The following is a 9,709-nucleotide window of genomic DNA, read 5'->3' on the forward strand; positions in this document are numbered from 1 at the left end:
GGCAAATTGTCACAAGCCTCGTGTTTTGTTTAACACCATTGACTCACTTTTAAATGCCCCACAGAATGCTTGTATGGAGGCATCCCCTGCTATGTGTGAAAAATTCCTTTGCTTTTTTATTGATAAGGTCACTTCTATTAGGTCTCAAATTGCACCTTCAGCTTCAGACCCTTCAATCTCTGTCCCCTGCTCGGCTGTCTTTGATCATTTTGAGCCGGTGACTTTTTCTTTTACAGGAGGTTGTTGGTCACTTGAAGCCCTCGGGTTCTCCAAATGATGCTGCCCCCCCCTCGACTATTTAAGGAGGTTTTCCCCACTGTAGGACCATCTGTTGTTGCAGTTATAAATAGTAGTCTGACCTCAGGTGTGGTCCCTGGAATTTTAAAACATGCAGTAGTTCAACCTCTGATTAAAAAACCTGCTCTAGATTCGTCAGTTCTTGCTAATTTCAGGCCTTTTCCAAATTGCCTTTCCTTTCAAAAATCCTGGAGAAGATTGTGCACAGTCAATTATTGGCCTTTTTGGAAGAACATAATATACTAGAGGTTTTCCAGTCCGGCTTTAAAACCTTGCACAGCACCGAAACCGCTCTTTTAAGAGTTTTTAATGATATCTTTTTAGCGACTGACTCTGGTGACTGTGTTATCCTTGTGCTTTTAGATCTAACTGCTGCATTTGACACAGTGGATCATGAAATATTGATTTCACGTTTAAGGCAGTGGGTGGGCATCAGTGGCATAGCACTGGAGTGGTTTAGGTCATACTTAGCGGATCGAACTTTTTGTGTTAGCGTAGGTGACTCTGTATCCTCCTCTGCTCCTCTCTTGTGTGGGGTCCCACAGGGCTCAGTCCTCGGCCCTCTACTTTTCTCTCTGTATTTGCTTCCACTTGGTTCCATAATTAGAAAATACGGCATTTCATTCCACTGTTATGCAGATGACAGTCAGATTTATGTACCTCATAAAAAGAAAAATGATAACTCTGTTGGACAACTACTCAATTGTCTTGACGACATAAAGGCCTGGATGGCTCTGAACTTTTTACATTTTAATGATAAAAAAACAGAAGTGATGGTTTTTGGAGGCACCACTGGGACCCCGCCTGTAGATCTGGGCTCCTTGGCACCCTATATTAAACCTAGCATTACAAACCTAGGAGTTAAAGTGGACCCTGAGCTTAAATTTGACAGTCAGATCAAAGCTGTTGTCAAATCAAGCTTCATTCAGTTGAGGCAGCTGGCCAAAATAAAGCCAATTCTGTCAAGACAATATTTTGAAACTGTAATCCACGCCTTTGTAACTCCACGGCTGGACTACTGTAATTCTCTATATGTGGGGGTTAGTGGGTCCTCCATCACCCGTCTCCAGATGATACAAAATGCAGCAGCACGTCTTTTAACGGGCACACGTAAACATGAGCACATTTCCCCTATTTTAGCTTCATTACACTGGCTGCCTATTCAATTTAGGATCCATTTTAAAATTCTGTTATTTGCTTTTAAATCACTAAATGGTTTTTGGTGACCTAGTTTTCCCCAGTCTGTCTAATTAGTCATATAGCCTATGTTTGAACCAAATTATTTTTTGTATTAGCACACAATTACACAAATTACTAGAGACATTGCAACTGTTTTTTTCTGGCGCATCCTTTCACAGTTCTCCCTCACAGACACTCTCAGCACTGCATTTACTATATTGACAAGATATTTACTGTAATGACAGGATTAAAATAAATCGAATCAAGTGTGAGCAACCAACATTACAAAATGATGCTTCCCCAACAAGTTTTCAAAATACTCCCCAAGTCACGCAATCCTAGAACCGGCATGAAAGGCTCTCCAAACTCTGTCCAGCTGGTGGCGCTAAAGCACCAAAACACCAGTAAACCTTAGAACAACAACAACAGGTGTAAACTCGTTTATAATGTCCCAGAACGCTGCTTTTGATGTTAAATAATAAAAGTCTTCAGATGAAAAAAGCAGATAATGACGCATAATCTCTTTTACTACAGACTGAAATATTTTACTAAAGATTGAATTGTACCACGTGACACACATCAGTCATACGGATCGCACAGGTGAGTCTTTACAGCGATCTCAAACTGAAAGTGTTGGTAACACTTTACAATAAGGTTCCTTTATTAAACATTAGTAAATGTATTAACTAACATGAACTAACAATGAGCAATACATTTACTAGCCTACTGTTTTTGTTAATCTTTGTTAATGTTAGTTAATCAAAATAAAGCTGTTCATTGTTTGTTCATGTTAGTTCACAGTGCATTACCTAATGTTAACAAGATTTTAATAAAGTATTAGTAAATGTTGAAATTAACATGAACAAAGATGAACAAATGCTGTATAAGTGCAATTCATTATTAGTTAATGTTAACTAATGTAGTTAACTAATGAACCTTATTGTAAAGTGTTACCAAAGACTTCTGGATTCTGTTCCTGTAGGACAAGAGCATCTGAACTACTGCAAGTAAGCTTTAAAGGGGACCTATTATGCCCCTTTTCACAAGATAAGTAAAATAAGTCTCTGATGTCCCCAAAGTGTGTATGTGAAGTTTTAGCTCAAAATACCCAACAGAATTTTATTTACAGCACGTTTAAATCATCATTTTTTGGGTCTGTGAAAAACGCACTGTTTTAGTGCTTCCCCTTTAATGCTAATGAGCTGCTGGTTCACGTCACAGGGGGCGGAGCCTAAGCAGCCGCGATCAGAGCCAGAACAGGGAAGATGATAATAATAAAACAGACAGTCACAGTAATGGTGTTCATTTCGACCATAAAAATGCCTACAGAGTCAGAGAATATATGCTGTATGGAGTTGAAACAGGTATATTTAAGTTTAATTACGATTATAACCTATTTGGCATTGTATACACAGTTCGCTGCTTTGGAGGCACTGGAGAAATTGTTTATATGGATTATAGTAATCCTTTGTTTTTATTTGTCTGTCTGTCTCTTTTACATGTTTTTTTATGGACCTTTTTGAGTCTGAAATAAAGAAAATATATATAATATTAATGCAAGCCTGCTGTAGGACTCCGTCTGACGATCTGAATTGTCTGAATGATGACACAAAATATACTGGTGAGTTTAATAAAGTTTACTGTATGTCACACAAAAGATGAAGCATCAGTTTTTCTTCAGAAAATCGCTGTTAGAGCTGAGTAAACAGTATAAGAAGTGCATAAGTGACTTACATAAATTTCTGTAGAGTTGAGGGAGCATTTTCTTTGAAAACAAAATGAATCCACTGCGTGGCTGGCAGATTTCAAGAGTAAATAGAGAGAGCTATGTGAATGAATACATCCAGCTACAACACCTTCAGCGCTTGGGAGATGCTTCGACGCTTCTCGTGAGTGCATTGCTGCAGCAATGGCTGATGTGTAAACTCGCATCAGGGCGGGTCTAAGTTATAACGGCAGTGTCAGTCAACACTCGTGGGCGGGGCCTGTGGCTTTAGTGATGTCACTAAAGCCACACTCTGAAAACGGGTCGTTTGGAGAGACTGCTTATGATTTATGGGGATTAAAAAAAAAGGAGTGAGTGGATTTGTATCACTGTAGGGTGGTTGTGTACACACTGCCAACACACATTTATGTCCAAACACCATACAAAAGTGAATTTTGCATAATAGGTCCCCTTTAATACTTCCACCACTACTGTTATCTGGGGGAATATGAGCGGATTTCATACCAAAGTTTCACATGAGTGTGATGATGATTATGTTAAAGTATAACATTTATATAAAATTATACCTGTTGCAAAAGAAGAACAAATGACCAAAAGCAGCCAGGAATTACTAAAACAAACCATTTTATGGACATTAATTTTGTAGAAATGAATAATGCTTTTTCTAAAAATGTTATTTTTTCTAGTTTTAGGATGTCGTTTTTAATGCGCAATCGAAAATGTTCTTTGGACAATCCAGTCTTTCCAGTTAGTGGGCGTTTGACTAACAGCCAGTGTCACGAGATGTTCTGAAATATTCGGTGTCTGAGATTAGGCTTGTTTGAGATGAGCAAAATCTGCGCAGAATCGATCACCGGTTATCAGCGCGAGATGCATGCCGGTTAGAAATGTGTCCGAGTGCGGTCCGCCTTGCTCTGATGTCATGCTGACGTATGTCAAAAATCTCTCGCGAGCGCAAGGCGGACGTGTCGGATTTTGCCGTCGAGCGCAGTTGCTCTCCACCGACTGCGCTGATCAAAAGCACGATGGGAAACGACTTGCTGACGACACAGCTTAATTCTCATTGGTTTAAACAACTCTGATTTATTGTTCTCTTTTAAAATGTTTGATTTTAAAACTCTAATATCATGTTTTATGTGTGTATGCAGAGTGCGAATTACCCCACCATAATTGGGGGGTACAGCTCCTTCACTTCTTCTATGACCATCATGGTCCACTACCATATCAATCCCCACCGTGATCGCCAAGTGCAACATGTGTTGTGCAACACACATACAAGGTCTAAACATGCGACAAACTGATAATCAGTAGGCTACAGAATATCTCATTGTTATTATATATCCAAAAGAGAACTGTTTTGATCAACTCCCAAAAGTTAGAAGTTAAGTGCACTGAAATACCATTCTAATTACTAGTAAAAGTAATACCTTTAAAAGAAGCCTATTGCCTATTTCAGGGGTTTTCCTGGCTCAAAATGAGGCGGAGGTGGTAAAATCATAATAATGTATTTTAATAATAAGATAATTAAATGTGTATTTTTTTGTAGATCATCATATCACTTAATTTGTTTCCCACTTCTTTTTTTTTGTTGGGGGAGCCTGGTACCTGTAGGGGGGTCCGGGGGAATGCCCCCCCGGAAGAAAATTTTGTACTTTTTAAAGATAAATTCATTAATCTGGTGCACTTTGAGTCACCCGAATCCACTATTAAAAATAAATAATCCACCCGCAAACCGCCTATATTCTTTGATTTAGATATCTGCATCTGATCATCACATTACAATTATTCAAATTCTTAGTAAAGCATAATAATATTGTAACATATCACACTGAAGTAGGCTGATTTAAAATTAACATCTATTTAAAATAAAAGTTCTTCTTTTGGCAAAATTACATTTCCTTAATAGCCTAAACAGAGGCTTTACTCCCTTCAAGCTTAAATTGTCAATGTTTCATTACATCACTGTTTGAAAACACTCAGAATAATTTGTTGTAACTTTATAAAGGGCATTTTTGTCACAGTGTCTGGTTTGTGTTCCCTGGGTGTCCACTAGAGGTCCTCTTCCCGCACGGTGTCCTACACTCTGTTACTACATTTCCCATGATCCTGTCTGTCACTGAGTGTTCATTGTGTTCAGCTGTTTCTCGTCACCTCGTCTAGCACTTGTGTATATATACCCTGTCAGTTTCAGTGTTTGTCATGGAGTCCTTGTTTTATGTCCTCACACTTCTGTTCCTGTTTGCTGCCTGTTCTTGTTCGTGTGTTATGTTCTTGGATTGACTTATTGGATTTTGTGACAGAAGGACTCAATCACCTAAGAGATCCAGCATGATGGGGTTCCGTATCCTCCCTCCTACCACGGGGAAGGAGAGGATGGGGCGTGTCCAAAATTTGATGAGCTTTCGTCAGCAGGGCCTGCCGGTGGGTTGCATAGCTCAGTCATTTTGGACGCTCTCGAGAGGAATGGGATACAATGAGGCAGAGACTGTTCACGTCACGTCCGCCCAGCCAGAGACTGTTCAATCCATGGATGCGCCGCCTGAGCCCTCAGTGACCGCGACACTGGCCATTATGGCCACAGCCATGTGGTGTGTGTGGGCTACGCACACACTTGGGCCGGTGGTGTCTGTTCCTGGGCCGGTGGTGTCTGTTCCTGGGCCGGTGGTGTCTGTTCCTGGGCCGGTGGTGTCTGTTCCTGGGCCGGTGGTGTCTGTTCCTGGGCCGGTGGTGTCTGTTCCCGGGCCGGTGGTGCCAGTTCCAGTGCCTGAGCCGGTGGTGCCAGTTCCAGTGCCAGTTCCGGTGGTGCCAGTTCCAGTGCCAGTTCCGGTGGTGCCTGAGCCGGTGGTGCCAGTTCCAGTGCCTGAGCCGGTGGTGCCAGTTCCAGTGCCTGAGCCGGTGGTGCCAGTTCCAGTGCCTGAGCCGGTGGTGCCAGTTCCAGTGCCTGAGCCGGTGGTGCCAGTTCCAGTGCCTGAGCCGTTGGTGTCTGTTCCAGTTCCTGCGCCCTGGCCGCCCGAGGGAAAGTCTCCGCCCTGGCCGCCAGATGGACTGTCCGCTCTGCCTTGGCCGCCCGAGGGGTCGTCTCCGCCCTGGCCGCCCGATGAACTGGCCGCTCCGCCCTGGCCGCCAGATGAACTGTCGTCTCCGCCCTGGCTGCCAGATGGACTGTCTGCTTCACCCTGGCTGCCGGCTAAGCTGTTCCCCCCTATTCCTGTTCCCCTCCATGGACCTGGCCCCCCATCCCGCCCCCTGATCCTCCACCATTTCACCTCCCGCCCGGACTCTTGTTTTGTTTGTCTTGGAGCGTCTGGTAGCCGCTCCGTAGAGGGGGGGTTATGTCACAGTGTCTGGTTTGTGTTCCCTGGGTGTCCACTAGAGGTCCTCTTCCCGCACGGTGTCCTACACTCTGTTACTACATTTCCCATGATCCTGTCTGTCACTGAGTGTTCATTGTGTTCAGCTGTTTCTCGTCACCTCGTCTAGCACTTGTGTATATATACCCTGTCAGTTTCAGTGTTTGTCACAGAGTCCTTGTTTTATGTCCTCACACTTCTGTTCCTGTTTGCTGCCTGTTCTTGTTTTATGTTCTTGGATTGACTTATTGGATTTTGACCATTTGCCTGAACTGATTGTGAGTACGGATTACCCCAATAAATGAACTGCACTTGGATCTCTCTTGTGTGTGACTCGTGACAATTTTCCCATAATTTTATTAAATGTATGCTCCATCTTTCATTTCAAATTCTTAACTTTGGTAAATAGATTCAATTAAAATAATTAGACGCTAGGCTGTTACCAATAAAATTAAATTTACATTGAAAAAATATAACTATTAAATTCGATTATTTTAAATATTTTTGAATATACAAATACGGAATGTTGAAAAGAATGATACTTTATGAAACAATTAAGCGTTTTGTCATTCAGCGTTGACACTTGCTTGAGAAGTTGAAGTCGTTCTCTATCTCCGTTGCTTCTAGCCACGGTGGTTAAAAATGGTACGGTCCACAATAGGGGTGTCTGAAATCGCTTTACATTAAAATGTTCCTACAGTGAAAATAGGAGTTGACTTGTATTGTAACTGTAATTATATTGTTTCACAATATCAGAAAAATTATCTGACCCCCCCCCAAAACTGATATTTCTGTCCCTTTGGGAAGAATTTCCCCTGTAATTCGAACTATGTGTGTATGTATGTGTGAATATTCCCAAACTATCTGACAGTGTAATCTCTTTGGGTTATGCAATTTAATTTTTATAAAAAATAAATAAATAAAAACACATAATTATGTCTGTATTAAAGAAAAAAATATTGATATTTGGAATGGAATTAAATTTGGGTGTCTTGTTCATTTTATTTATTTTCATATAAAAGCAACAGAACTTGAAATACATCCAGTTTATTAGCAACACTGTGCACGAGCGTGAATCCCGCCCGCGATATCCATCTTTGATCTCACAGGTGTCAGATTCACTGCGAGAAGAGAGAACTGTCCGGCTTGCCTGCGCTTTTTTCACTCCTCCCCTCACTGCAGCGCCTACTCTCGCATTAGTGATGGGATTTATGGCTCTCTTTGAGGGGATCCGGATCTTGACGATCCGTTCCTTTCAAAGAGCCGTTCAAAAGAATGGCTCTTTTGGCTCTTTTTAAATATTTAGTCAGTTTTAAGAAGCCAGCTTGGGGGCATCTCAGTTTATCCTGGAAATAATCACTGGGAGGAATGATGAGGTGAGATTTGTAGTCAAATAATTAAAACTCAGATATCACACACCAATATCTGAGTTTGAATTATTCTGAAATATTGATTATTACCTCATTTGTCATGTGTGGACTATATTCCATAGGGTTGCACAACATCCCTCTGCTTAGACAGTGACATTTACCTTTAGTACAAAGTGTGTGTATGTGTAAAGCTACGTTGACTTATGTTATTCATGCAATACCTACTCACAAATAAACATCAAAAACAAAGCCGGCTGCAATGAATTTCTGTGCAAAACAGCTTTTACTACAAACACTTCCACACAAGAACATTATCACACAAGAACAAGAACAAGACAGAGAGGCACTCGCACGTGTTTTTTGTTTGTTTATTTTTTTAACTGGAGTAAGCATGTGACGGCAGCGTGCACAAGTCATGGCTCCGCTCCTACCCAATGACAGAGGCACGCAGGTTTTTTTCCACTGGAGTACTCACGTGAAGGATGCGTGCACAACTATCATCATGCTGTTAGGCAGTAGCACCCCTGCGCTGGGTGCGCCCCTCCCTAACTGTTCTGTCTCACGGAGAAGCTAATTTGTGTGCATCTGTGTGAACCACGCATAGGAAAAAAAGAACGACAGAAAGAACGGCTCCCCTCCAGCCGCGACTCGGCTCCCATCGTTCATGTTTATGAGCCGTTCAAAAGAATCGGTTCGTTCGCGAACGTCACAACTCTATCTCGCATACATTTCAGGCGAGGCAAGGCGCATCTCAAACAAGCCTATTTTTGTGGTGACGCTGGATGGAGCTTATGAATATTAATGATTTTCCTGTTTCATGTTAAAGCTCCACTGAAAATATTAGCGCGCGCTCCTCGGCTTACATAAACAGTTTTCGGTCACATAATTTCAGCGTCGAAATAAGTTAAGCATTTTTTATTTATTTTATAACTGTTCTTCATGTATGCTCAATAGTTTGTACATCTGAGTGAATATGATTTATGATTGATTACAGCCACATTTGCCAGTGGATAGGCTTTGAGTAGTAAATGAGCCATCAGCCATGTTTGTCTGTTTCTTTTAATTATATAGGCTTCTGTTTTGCTCTGATGGTCTTTTAAAATAGTTTCGTTTGATAACTTGTATATTTGTGGTGGCATAATAAAGTTTCAGTTGTGATTATTTTGTCATGAATGCATATTCCGCAAAACACACTGTGCTCCATATGGTTAGAAACATGTTGAGATGGTGAAATTAGCAACGCTGCAGAACTTTCACAACGTTTCAGACCTATTCTACAAGCTAATCACAACAATTAGAATGTTAAAGGAATTACAAGTGGCTAAAATGATCAACACCGTAATTGCACATTTAGCCTTCTGTCATTATAGGGTCATTCTATGGAAATGTCCATTTTCTGTCCCTAGCCTTTACAGAAATATTACACTTAAAAACACTTTAGGGTTGCAATTTCTTTACATTTTAAAGTAAAACAATATGTTATTTGAACAATTACACCTTCTTGAGCCATCAATGTGGCAATATTTGATTTTTATTAATTATATAGAATTCCAAGCATGACAGAAGTGCTCGTCCCCAGTCACGTACAGAGGGAAAATGCTTTATTTTGAGGTCAATAACAGGTTTTTACACCATTTAAAATACAATAATGTATACATAACTATAAAATATATTATGTACATATAAAAAAAAAAATGCAGAATAAATATTATAAAATGTATAATGAAAGCAGTGGTCCCCTGGAGTTGTGTCACTGGTATTACCATTAAACAAAAATCTCTTATTTT

The sequence above is a fragment of the Abramis brama genome (genome assembly GCF_963993115.1).
Source record: "Abramis brama genome assembly, chromosome: 13".
In the NCBI taxonomy this organism is placed as follows: Eukaryota; Metazoa; Chordata; class Actinopteri; order Cypriniformes; family Leuciscidae; genus Abramis; species Abramis brama.